We start from the raw sequence: 12,468 nt of genomic DNA, 5'->3' as shown, positions 1-12,468 counted from the left end.
CACAACTTTCTGGAGCTATGTCTGTTTATTTCATATCTGTCGTCTGTAAGGGTAGTTCAAATCAAGAAACGTACTAAGTTTTAGTCAAAATTATATAATTAACTAAAACTGGTTGGCTTAGCACCTTAATGAATATATAATTTAAGATGGCTGGCTGCATACTTTTTCTGTTTTATTTCTTCAATACTGAAAATGAATTTCCTTTCTAAAGAAAAGAAAATAGAATGTCCTAAAAATTACCCCAGCATAACATTTATTTCCACTAAAAAGTCATGTTATTCCTATGAGATTTTTGACTGGTATTAAATTTTGCACCAGAGCTTCCTATTAAACTGTACAGTAAGTATAAAAACAATACCCCTGAGATTTTATAATAGCTTATTATTCCATGGATCTTTTCCATAAAAATATATATTTTAAAACATTTCCTTTCAGTAGCTCGATCTACTTCCCTGTTGTAACGAATGACAGTCACATTAAAAAAAATAACAAAAAAACACACAAAAAACCAAAACCCAACAGATAAATCCATGAAATCATTGATTTAGAGCAGAACTAAAAAACAGTGCTGTGAAAAGAGCCCCCAGCAAGAGGCAGTGAAGGTTTGAGTAAGCTGTTGCAAAGGGAAAGAGCAGCTTCCTGGAGATGATCTCAGCATAACAACCTTATTTTCTTCGGTCCCTATTCTTCCTTGTCTTTTCTCCCATGCAGGAACTGTTATTATGGCAATAACAGACACTTATGCTGTTTATGCTATCATCCAAATGTGTGATATGATTAGCGTGCTTGCAGCAGGACAATACCACCATGTTGTTTATAGCAACTAATGGCTTGGGAGCACACAGAAGGGATGGACATCTCCATTACATTAAAGCTCCAGCTAAAGCTGAACAAGCTGCTGTGTTGCTCCCTCATGGGGGACAGAAGATCTGTTGCTTTCTCTCTCAGCTTCTCTCTGAGCTTCTTTTTGGATTTTGTTTGAAAATCCAAAGAGGAGAAAATGAGAACAGTCAAAGTGACACACAATCAGTGCATTTCATCTTAAAACAGTAAATTCTGCATGCCTGTGTTGTGAAGCAATAAATACACAGACTGAATATTTTGATGGACTTGGATTACACTGTAATGCAAGAAAACCAGGACAGGTTTCATGTTATTTCAGATGTCTAAACTGCAAACTAAGTATTTCCTACAGCCATTGTGCTGTCACTTTATATGGCCCAAAATTGAGCCATCAAAGGTAGCGTTTCTGCCCCATTATGGATATTTTAAAAGCTCGTCAATATTTCTGAACATCCCCAAATATAATTAAATGTATTTTGGTCCAGCCACCAGGTGCAGGAGAATATTATTTCCAGATCCAACACACCCTCTAAAAAAAAATCTTGTTTTATACCTGCATATCAGAGAATTCAGACAACTACATTGTCTGGAGCAGGTTTGTTTTTCTTTTGGTGTTAAGAGTTTTGCTTGATCAGTAAATAGAGGAACTTGAGGAATGCATTTCTTGTTTTATTGATATGTACACAGCAATTTGATTGCCTGTATGGTATCACAGAACACAAATATTTTTTATATGCATACTACCTCATCTTACGGACTAGAAAATGGTATAAACAAAATGTCAGATGAGGAAGAAAAGCTGGATTGTATGCCTGATCAGCAATTATAGATTGAATTTTAAAGAAACATTTTGACAAGTTTCCTGACATTTAAACTTTTTTATTATGATATTATTATCTTTGTTATCATTACTGCAGTGGTACATGGATTTATATGAGTACCATTTCCAAACAGCAGATTTGTGTTGTACTAAGCTTCTCTACACCATTCCTCCTAGAAATTCTAAAGTAAGGGGAAATAAATGTCTCAGTGCTGATCAGAGTAAGTTACATCTGTGCTGAAAAACATAAACCAGGCATCTAAATCAACACTACCCTGGTTTTGATACTATCTTATAATATTTTTTTCTATCCCCCTTTCCAACCAACATATTTACAAAAATTTTACTCAGAGATTTAAAGCATCCTACTACATTTTATACTATGCATTAACAGCACAGTAACTATTAGCCTACATCAGATGGAGGAATTCCTTGATAAGACTATGGTCATTGTTATAAACAAAGGAGACGGAAGATTAAAGCTTGTTCTTTGTTTTGTTTCCAAAAGGAAAATATAATGCACCAGAATGTTTCTGGAAAGCAAGTGAAGATGCTATTACCAATAGCTTTGGAGGTAATAAATGTCAAAGCTAAATGAAGGACTGTGACACTGTGAAGAGCATCACATCTTATTGTGCTTCTGTCTTAGCTCACACTTTGGTTGTATTATCTCTGCAATCATATCACTGGGCCAAATTTTGATCATCTTAGTGTCAGTTATACAAAGATTCAACGTACGAGGAAAATGAACACCTGGCAAATGAATGGCAAGAAGCCCTGAAATACTTGTACCTTCCTGCATGAAGTCCAGTGTCTTATATTTCAGCTCCCCTTGCTAAGATTTAATAACATGAAAACGAGTTCAAAAAGAAATACATTTCTGCAAGTTTAATGAAGAAAGATGACACTCAGCAGCTTCTTCAGAAAGTAAAGCACTAGTGAAAGCACTCAATAGACTCAAGTCCTTGGAGAATCTTACCAGTAGCAATTTCACAGGCTTGTCTCTTGTATGCTACCAACCTACCCTCACCTCTGATTGAGAAATACTTGATCCTTCTTAATGTTTTAACCCCTGCACCTATGAAAAAGGAGAAAATGAATGGCCAACTCAGAATTAGCGTTGTGCTTTAAGTATTGTCCAGTAGAGATGTTTCCTCCCTAGCCAGTGTCACATGCAGGTTAATTCTGTTTAAGCCGCAAAAGTCATATATTCACCCAGGCTTTTGCAGGCAAACTGGAGCTCATTCTGCATGTCCTCTGAGCATGGCTGAAGCAAACCAGCTCTGACTGAAGGAACATGTTTAATCTACATCCATTATTTCTTCCATCCAATAAAAGTAAGAAAAGAAGAAAGTATTATCCTCTGGTGGACTATTTTCACCTAAAAGAGTTGGTCTCCAATAATTTTTAATACAAACTTAAAATTTCAGACTTCCCATGTAGTTTTTTCTTTGCCTTTATTTCTCCATTTTTTTTCCTTCTTTGTTTAAAACAAATTTGAAAGCAGCCTCCTCAGGCAGACTTCTATTTGGACACAAGAGGCAGGAATGGTAAAAAATCTAGGTGTATTCTCCAGTGCTATTTTCAGGAAATGGGGAAGAAAAAAAATCAGTATTTGTCCCAATATACACTGGGAGAGGGATATAACATCTCTCTGAGAACCTGAATTGCTTTCTACAGCAGAAAGAAATATCCCCCAGACTCCCTTAACAAAAGTCACTGGACAACAGCCTTGTGGAAGCTAGTGTTTGCTTCATCTCTTCTACTCTTAACTTTTTTCCCCACAAAATGTTTTGAGAGTGATGTGAAGGATGTCTATCCTTCCACAAAACAGCCCATGCCAGGCACGTGGCAGCTTTTCTCTTCCCTTTCCCCCAACATCTTAGCAACACGAAGCCGTCTAACAGGGCCTGCTCCCTACGAGCTCTGAGGAGCCCCCCAGCAAACCTCTGGCTTGGTTTCCACTCCCATCCTTCTTTCTCAGCTCTTCCCTTATTCCTTCCCCAGCAGACTTCGCCAAGCACAGACTTAGGTGTAGGTTTCACATTTTGAGATTCTGATGAGTAATTTTAAGAAATTTGTGCAAGGTAAATCGTACCTGTGATTGGCTGGCAGGCAGCTAAATATACATCTCCTACAGAGTGGATGAATTCTCTTCTGGTTTTAGGCAAATGCTATAGTTTCAGAACAGCTCAGCTGGATCCAACATAATTTCTTTGGACTTGTCACAGGAAGAAAAAGGTAAACAGAATCTGTCCAAACACATGAAATGGAGATAACTTCATACTTCAAGATGATTTACTTTACATTTCTTCTCTTAATTAATTTACTAGCAATAAATGTTCACCACCTAACCTCACTTCATCCCTAAAAATAACAGGGAGGAAGTGGTTAGAGTGATTTTACATATTAACACCATCTATACTTGCTAAAACATTTTTCCTGGAGACTACGTTTGTATAACTTAAATTAGCATCTACTTCGCCACTAATGTTAGTTAAAATAATACAGAGGCAAAGAAATTAATGCATGAATGCCAGACATTACATTGTAAGGGATTTATACTTTGAATATGGAAGCAATTTACCTTATATTAAGTATTCTCTACAAAAATAATGGCAATTGCATAGGTTAATTAACCCTGAAATAGCTGAAATAGTATTTACTCTGAAGACTGTTATATTCATTAGAAATTTATCTATAAGCAGTCAACCAAGAAAGCTAATACACTCTGGAGTTACTGTAGCATACCCACCAAATATTTTTTTCAAAACAAACATGATTCTCCCCCATCTACATGTGCTATACCTATACAGCCATTTGCCACATGTGGCTCTGCTCCAATATATGGAAATGGCATGATAGCAGCAAAACATTATAACACATACAGACAAATATGTAAAACACGGTGCTAAATGTTCTAAGTGTTGAGCTACAAAAGGAGGTCCTGAAGCTTCATAAGAGTAATCCCATTAGATGAAAGTATTCCAGTGAATTGACCTAGATGACCCAGATACAACTCAGGAAGGAGCAGAGCATAGTTCTGAAACTAACCTACTGCTACCCAGAGAAGCTGAGAGATTAATAGCTGGTAAAAATAGGCTTGACTTCACGTATGACCTGACACATGACTTAGAATAATTTAAGTATGTTCCTCCTAAAATGAACAATACAATTGAGTGAGGATTTTAGTTTATGCTAAACATCTCAATTAAAGGACAGTCTGTCATAGACACAGGGAGTAAAGCAGGCGATAGTCTGAGAAATACTTGAAGAAAACATGGTTCCTTCCTAAGCTTTATGACCTTCTTCAGGCCTACAATTGCCTATGATTCCAGTTTCTCCCAGGCTCTTAAGTAAACGTCTGGCTCACAAAAGGAAAGAAATTCCCCAGAGATTCCCTTGTATTAATTGTCCTTGGTCAAAGTAAGGCACATAAGGCAAAATTCCCTTTCACAGCCAGAATGGCACACAGGTGCTCAAAGGCCAGCTATAGCCTGGGCCCAAATCTAACTACCTTGTGAAGCCAGCGAGGGGGATTACAGATATTTTACAAGCAGATCAGATCCATACAAAGTAAGTGATGTTCTCAAAATCATGTAACAGGTCAGTGACAAATCTGCAACTAAAAATCCACCGGCCTCACCACCAATCACTAGTTTTTTTTTTTTTTTAAATTTTATTTCACTTCTTTTATTTCATTTACTTCACAATACAAGGCAGATACCCTTTCCAAATACAGCCCTTGACCAGCAGAACATGCAACTCATTTTAAGCAGTGAACATCATTAATTCTTAACTACCTTATTCACGTTACATGCAAGTTTCTGCAGGACAGATTGGGTCAAAATTCAGAATATATTAAAGATGAGAAGAGAGGGACAGAATCAGTGAGGCATGTACCAAGCCCTCCAAAATATTCTTTGTAATACTCTTTTAAATTGCAATACAAGGAAAAGAATATACCATTAAGCAATGATGATTTCAAATTAAGCATTTACCCTAAGCCAGCCTGCAATATCATACACAGACAAGAGACTGCTATTTTTTGAATGGCATCAAATTGTGAATTGAAGCACAGTGGGTAGGAAAATGCTGCAAAGGGTTTTGAAAGTGATTGCTCATCTGTGTAGTAAAATATATCCTTTTTGAAGTCCTGCTGTGACCAAGATAAAAAGATCAGGGGTGAGAGCCTGCATGAGGTCTGCTAGCATCTAGGAAACAGAAGAAAAAAATCCTTGTCCAGCATAGGCCTGATTACGTTACAGGTATGTGAATAAGCCAATACAAGACACAGATAAGAAACCATCCTCTGAGTAAAACTCTGAAATCAAGGTGGCTGTGATTTGAAATGTTAGCTATTAGCACAGGGGTCATGAGTTTTCAAACAAGGAATGCCAGAAAATTATTTTTTTTCTTAAATTACAGAAAAGAAACGACACCAAGAACTCAGCAAAACCACAAAGGTTTCCTTTCATGAAAGGGGATGTTGCCTTTTAGCTAACAAATAGCATTTTACCTCTATAGCAAGCAGCAGCTCCATACTCTTACTGCTGCTGATATTCACATAGAGCCATAAACCAACCCCACCTTCAGATACCTCTACTGACCTGCTACCCCTTCCTAAATACAACCCACACATGCTATTCACACCTGCTTGTTTGCTGTCTTAAGCAGTGGCTTTATCTTATCACTTCTTGATTTTGCCAGTCGGTATCTGATGTGGTTAATCTACTTTTGCTAGTATAACATTCCTCTGGATGTGTGGATGACTGGATGACCTATGGTGAAAGACAAAGGGTTTCTGGAAGCCTTAAGTCAGTTTATCTGAGTTAGCAACCTGGTGGTTGCCCTGCAGGACTGTGAGAGACCTGAAATGCCACGGCATGGGGCACCAGCTTCCAGAGCTCTAACATTTTGTTAGCATGCGTGTCAGAAATCCACCCAGGTGCTGTGAGATTTCCCATACCACACTTCCTTTTTTACACACACATACTATTTCCTGGTGCATAAATTAGACCATTCTAGGTCGAAGTTAAAGTCAAAAATTGCTTCAGAGATGTGCTACTGAACACAAAAATGGGCTTGCACAAAGCGCTCCCTCAATTATCAGCCCCACCTGTCACACAGGCCTGGCCCCCTTCCAGTGCGAAAGGAAATGGCCAGTAAATGGAAGAAAATGAGATGTCTAAAAGATATTTTTCTACAGGCATTCACATCTTATTTCTGAACATTCTTTTCAAGCTCAAAAGACCTACTTTTCTATGGAAGAGAGTATCTGCTAAAGCTCCTGTTTAAATTATTTTCTTTAGTTTCCAAGTGTTTAGTTTTCTTCAGACAAGTGTGGTAACTCATTGGGCTCCTCTTGCTGTGAATTTGCAGGGCATGCATTAGAGGATATATGTATGCAGCTGTAAAAGGAAATGCATACTAAATGAGAATGGATTTCACATAATCATTTTATCAAGCTACCAATGATAAGGTATCACATCATCTTGCTGCTCCAATCTGGCAGTCATTGCTGAATTTTCAGTTTTTTAGAAGTTGCTCGTCTTCAACCAGCTGCTGCAAACGGAGCCAAAATCTATTTCAAAGGCGGGTGTGAACTACTGTGTGAACTACTCCACCATAAAGCACTGCAAAGCTCTAAGGACTTCATTTTCTATTGCATCAAACCTTTTAATTTTCATCATGCAATGTAAATAAAATGCTATCATGGTCTGAGCAAAAGTTGTTTCCAATATAAAGTGATATAAGTAATTACACCAGTGGAGGGCAATGAAAATGTGAACTCAGCTACTTTCTGCCAATTCTTCCCATTGGAAAATGAGAAAATTGGGAACAGCTGGCCATTGGCAGGGATATTCTTTTTGTTGGCATTGCTGTCCTGGAAGACACAGTTTTCTTTGTGGATAGTAAGGTAAAGGGAATAGGGGATTAAAGGCAGGGTAGAATCAAATTTCTTGGTGTTTTTGGAAGAGTCTTAAATAGAAAAGATTGATAATGTTCTGTTTGTAAGTAGAGAATTGATTAACTTTTAAGAATTAAGCATATAGTTTGAGTTGTACTTTTAGGAGATAGTCATGAAAGAATAAGTGTCATGAAATTGCTTTCTAGGCTGTAAGATTTCTTTCTTGAGAGAGAGATTTTCTTGACAGTTTATATATATATTTGTCGGTGGCTATCAATATAATGCTTTAAACTAAGCTTATTCTTTTATTCCTTGAAATTTAGTACATGGAGGGAATGTGGAAAGAAAACAATAACAGTATCTTGTCAGTAAGCAGGGAGCTATGTATTGCCTACGTTTCAGCTGTCTGATGACTTTATTGTTTTAGACAGTAAACTAACTGCTGGCTTGGCCTTCCACCTTCTGTCCCAAACAAGTATTGCCCAAAGATATTGAAGTATTTTTGTTTTCTGAGATAAAATAAAGCAGGGTGATTTTATTTATTTATTTAGGTAGAGGTTAAGTGCCTAATATCCAGTAAGAGGGCTTTTGGTCTACAGAGATGTCCTACAACAAGAGTAGTCCGGATTAAAAACCATGACTTTTGCCTTGTGCAAAAGCCAGTAAAAAGACCCTTAAAGTCTGCGGAGTTTGTATTTGTGGAGCTGAACTGCCAACTTAATTGCTGATCTGGAGTCCTTAAAGCATCGTATGCTGTATAGTCATTTATGTTGGTGCAAAGGGAGCAGAAAATGAAAACTTTTTTATGCTGCAGCCCCCACTGCCTTTAGTACAAGATGTGACCATGTGCCTTGCTTGGTAAATTGATTCAAATTAGGCCTGGGAATTATTGTTATATTGGTTAGACCACTTGATGTAGTGGTTCTGTAAGCTTTAAAATAGGCCATCTGACATGAAGTCTGTTTAAAAAAAAAGCCACTCCATGACTGTGTTTTGAACAGTTGAGTAAGTTTGTTGTTTAGCACTTTATGTCATATGAATATGATGTTTCCAAGGGCGTATTAGTGATAAGCTCATGTTTGTTGTCCTATGGAACTTTGGTCACTACTTTTTTTTTTTTTCTAAAAAAGAAGGCAAAAATTGCATGGTAATAAATGAAGAAATCTGGAGAAAATGTCACTGAATAAGAATACAATAGCAGTGCAATAGTGTTCCTTCTTGGATTTTTAAGACTGACTTTTTCCTAACAGCAGGAAAAGAAGTGAAATTACTGTCCAGATGGATGTTGATGATATAAATTTGCGTCTTATATCTGATGCGTAGAACAACATTTGAGTTAGGTAACTTTGTTACAATAATCCCCTACTGGTACAACAAACACAATAAATATTCCCGAAGTGTAAAGGAAGCAAATCTATCTATCTTTCAGCAGGAGGTGCAATCTACTCAGCACAAGACTTCATTTTTTTTTATTATTATTTGCATTACCACCCATTTCTCATTTGGTACACAGTGTGATACTATCTCTGCAGTCTTTTCTCCAGCACTTCTTTATTGTTTTTCATCCTTGTCTTTTGATGAAACGTCTGCAATCACTTGGGATAACTGAGGAAGTATGTTCCTTCAACACTGTTTTCTTCAGCCTTTTGTAGTATGGTGTGTCTCACTTTCAGTTTCACCTCTGTTAGATCAGCTGTACAGCTGCTCCTTTTCTGAGTGTTGATCCTGCAAGTTGTTCCATGTTGGCAGTGGCCTGCATTGGCCTCCCTGGAGTCACTGGCACAAGGGATTGCCCTCACAGAGGAACCTGTACAGACAAGACTCGGTTTCTTTCAGCGCTTCATGTTTCCCAGTTTCCTTGCAGAACCTAGTTCACCTTCTTCTTGCTTCTTTTGCAGTTGTTCTGTAGCTGCATGGCAACACATAGATTGGGTATAAATCACCATTAGATCAGCAGGGTAACTTTTTTGTACGCATTTATCATCAGTGTAAGTAACAAGGTGCGAGGCACTGAGAGCCAAACTGTGGTTCACGGTCACTGATTCGCTGTTTGTTAAGAGCCTGACATAGTTCACAGATTTCAATTTTGTGCGGTAATCTACAGTGACACTTAAGCAGGAAGCTGTACTAGCAAAGTTCAGTCTTGCTTAGGATGTGTTTTTGGTGATTTTCATTCGGTGCTTTAGGCTTCGGTTCAGTGCCAGAAGCATCCTTTGTTTTCAGGCAGGGTTGTTGGCTCTACTGTGAGAACGATAGTGGCTTCAAGGGGTGGGAGTGTTCAGCCACTGATAAGGGAATGGTTTATGCTTTTGTTATGATTTAATTCTTGAATCGCTACTTCTTTGCAGTTAAAAAGCACGTATGAATTCAATATTCTTTGCTGTGTTGTGGCTATTATGGAGAAGCGATGCAATTATGCTATGCACTCAGTCGTACTGACTGTCCTGAGAACAAGCAGGCTTGCATTTTTACCCTGGCTGTGCCTTGAAAGGTGGTTGGGCAGTCAGGAATACATAATAGTTTAAATCCTTCATAGTTATCCTCCCCAAACCTCCCCCATTTTACTACAAAGCCTATATCTTACTACTCCAGATTTTACCAACGTTAGCATGACATACCCAATTGCGTTTGGTGTATGTTAACCCCTTTCCCTTGGTAAACAATTATACAAAACATGGATCAAATATATCAGAAAATCCTTCTAGGAAGCAAACTACTTGATCCATCCAAATGCACTCTGAGCAAAGGCCTATAACAATAAAGATTTGCATTTTCTCTTGCTTAGTTGTTTGCTGTTCCTTGAAAATTCCTACCAACCCTGTTATTTCCCCCTGCGCACTGGGAGACTGAGATTGCTTGCTACGGCTTCTCCAGCAGAGAGACTCCACTCTGGCTGCTGACAGACCATTAAATCCTACCTCTTTTTTTTCATCCTGGAGTTTTTTGGTGATTTAGTGTTTGCTTTGATCCCAGGCCTTGGCCTGCAAATAGTAAACCTTACTAGTGGGACTGGAGAAGAGCAGGGAAATTCGCCAGTAGCTCCACATGCTGTTCCTTTCAGAGGTTCTCAGTCTGTCACAGTTTAATTTCTAGTTTCCTCCCTTCCTCCCTCGCCTCCTTGTCCTCACCTTTTTCAGTAAGAGAGAGACTCAGTATTTGACTCTACTGTGAAATAGAATGGTATCAAGTGAAGTCTGTGCGAGCTTCCTGACATTTGTATGGTGTAACGCAGGAGGTCATGTGTGAGAGTTGGGGTAGTAACTGGCGAGCAGAAAGGGAGCGATTTTAAAGAAAAACATTTAGATTTGGAAAATAGCAGTGAACAAGTAACAGGAAAACTGCTCCTGCAGATGTTTAATTTTATTTATTTCTCCTGCTACTACAGTTGTCTGTTAAAGGCTGGGTTTCAGGTGTTATTTATACCCCAATGAGTTAAATTATACAGCCAAGTAGCTTTGTTAGGGTTGTGTCTTGTGCTCTACTGGTGCAAGTCTGCATTGCTTTTTTGAGAAGGCTTTTATAGCTTGTCTGAAGCTTTCTGATGCATTTCTTATGAAGCACAGGTACATCCAGGCTAAAATTTTCAAGCCCAAATGGATGCAGTCAGACACCCCAAATCCATATCTAGGCACTTGAAATATGTTTTTTTTTTCCAGAGATAGTGAGCACTGAAACAAATTTGAAATAATTTTGAGGTCAATACTTTTGAACATCAGATGACATTTTTTATGCCGAAGTGTAGTTTTGAGCTCTGAAAACTTTGTGCGATGAAAGAGGGCTTTAGACTATATATCCGTTTTAAAAAATTTCCAAGGGGCAATAAAAATCTGATTATTTTTTCTTTTCCCCACACTGAGAAGCATATGTTAGATTTCTGAACAGGCATCTTCTAGTGACATCTTGCAACTTAACATAGAAGTCTAATCTAGAAATCAGGCTTTCCTTCCTGTACTCTGCAGTATGACCTGCTGCACAACAAAGCCTCACTTAAGAAAGAAGTGTACTTGGAGACCTTTTGATAACCGCTCATTGTATGTACAGTGTACTTACTTTAAGAGCATGGGATTGCTTTCATGTGAAACATAACTGCAGACTAAACCTGAACAGTACTCAGCCCTTAAGGGAGCAGAGAAGGAAACTTATCTGTAGTTGAACTAAATCTGGCTAACTTTTCCAAGTTCCCTTCTTAAAACATAGGTTTTAATTGGTGGCATTCTGAGTCTGCCAGTATCAATTCATACACCAGCAGGATCTTTGGTACTTATACTACGGAACATTAAAAATTGAACAAGAAAGAATATTATGAAGTAATTCCTGTTGCGAAAAGCAAAATTTTGTTCATGAGAGATACTCCAGAGACTCATCTCTGAATTTAAAAGACAGTTTCATTTCGATAGCTTGCTCAATATGAGTATAATTCTGCAAACACTTCTGTAGGAATAGCTTTACCTAAACGTGTAGTTCCATCAATATACAAGATTTTTATGTATTACTTTTTAATGTTTAAGTGTTTGGACAAGGCAAGATCTCTCTCATGTGCCTTCTCAGGGTTTTTCTTTCTATTTTTATGTAGCTTAAAATGCAAATATTTGGTTAGCTCCCCTTTGCTCCCAATTTTGTCTCTGTGTAACTTTGTTTTGACTTGAAACTTTTGAAACTAAATCCACCTTGCTTTGCACAGGTCATCACCAGGCTTTGTCCTAGTAGCTGTCTGTAGATGAGTATAGGAGGTGAGTACAGATGTTGTAACATAGGAAACCCTAAAAATTAACCCTGTAAAAAATGCTATTACGTAGGCTAAAGTAACAATCTATTCTGTGTTAACTTGACAAATTTTGTATATGACCGTATGGGAGTTGCTTTTACAGCTCAAATCCCAAACTGTGCCCGGCTA

The sequence above is a fragment of the Anser cygnoides genome, chromosome 4, assembly GCF_040182565.1.
Source record: "Anser cygnoides isolate HZ-2024a breed goose chromosome 4, Taihu_goose_T2T_genome, whole genome shotgun sequence".
NCBI lineage: Eukaryota > Metazoa > Chordata > Aves > Anseriformes > Anatidae > Anser > Anser cygnoides.
The sequence above is the reverse complement of the archived record's forward strand: the minus strand, read 5'-3'. Positions refer to the sequence as shown.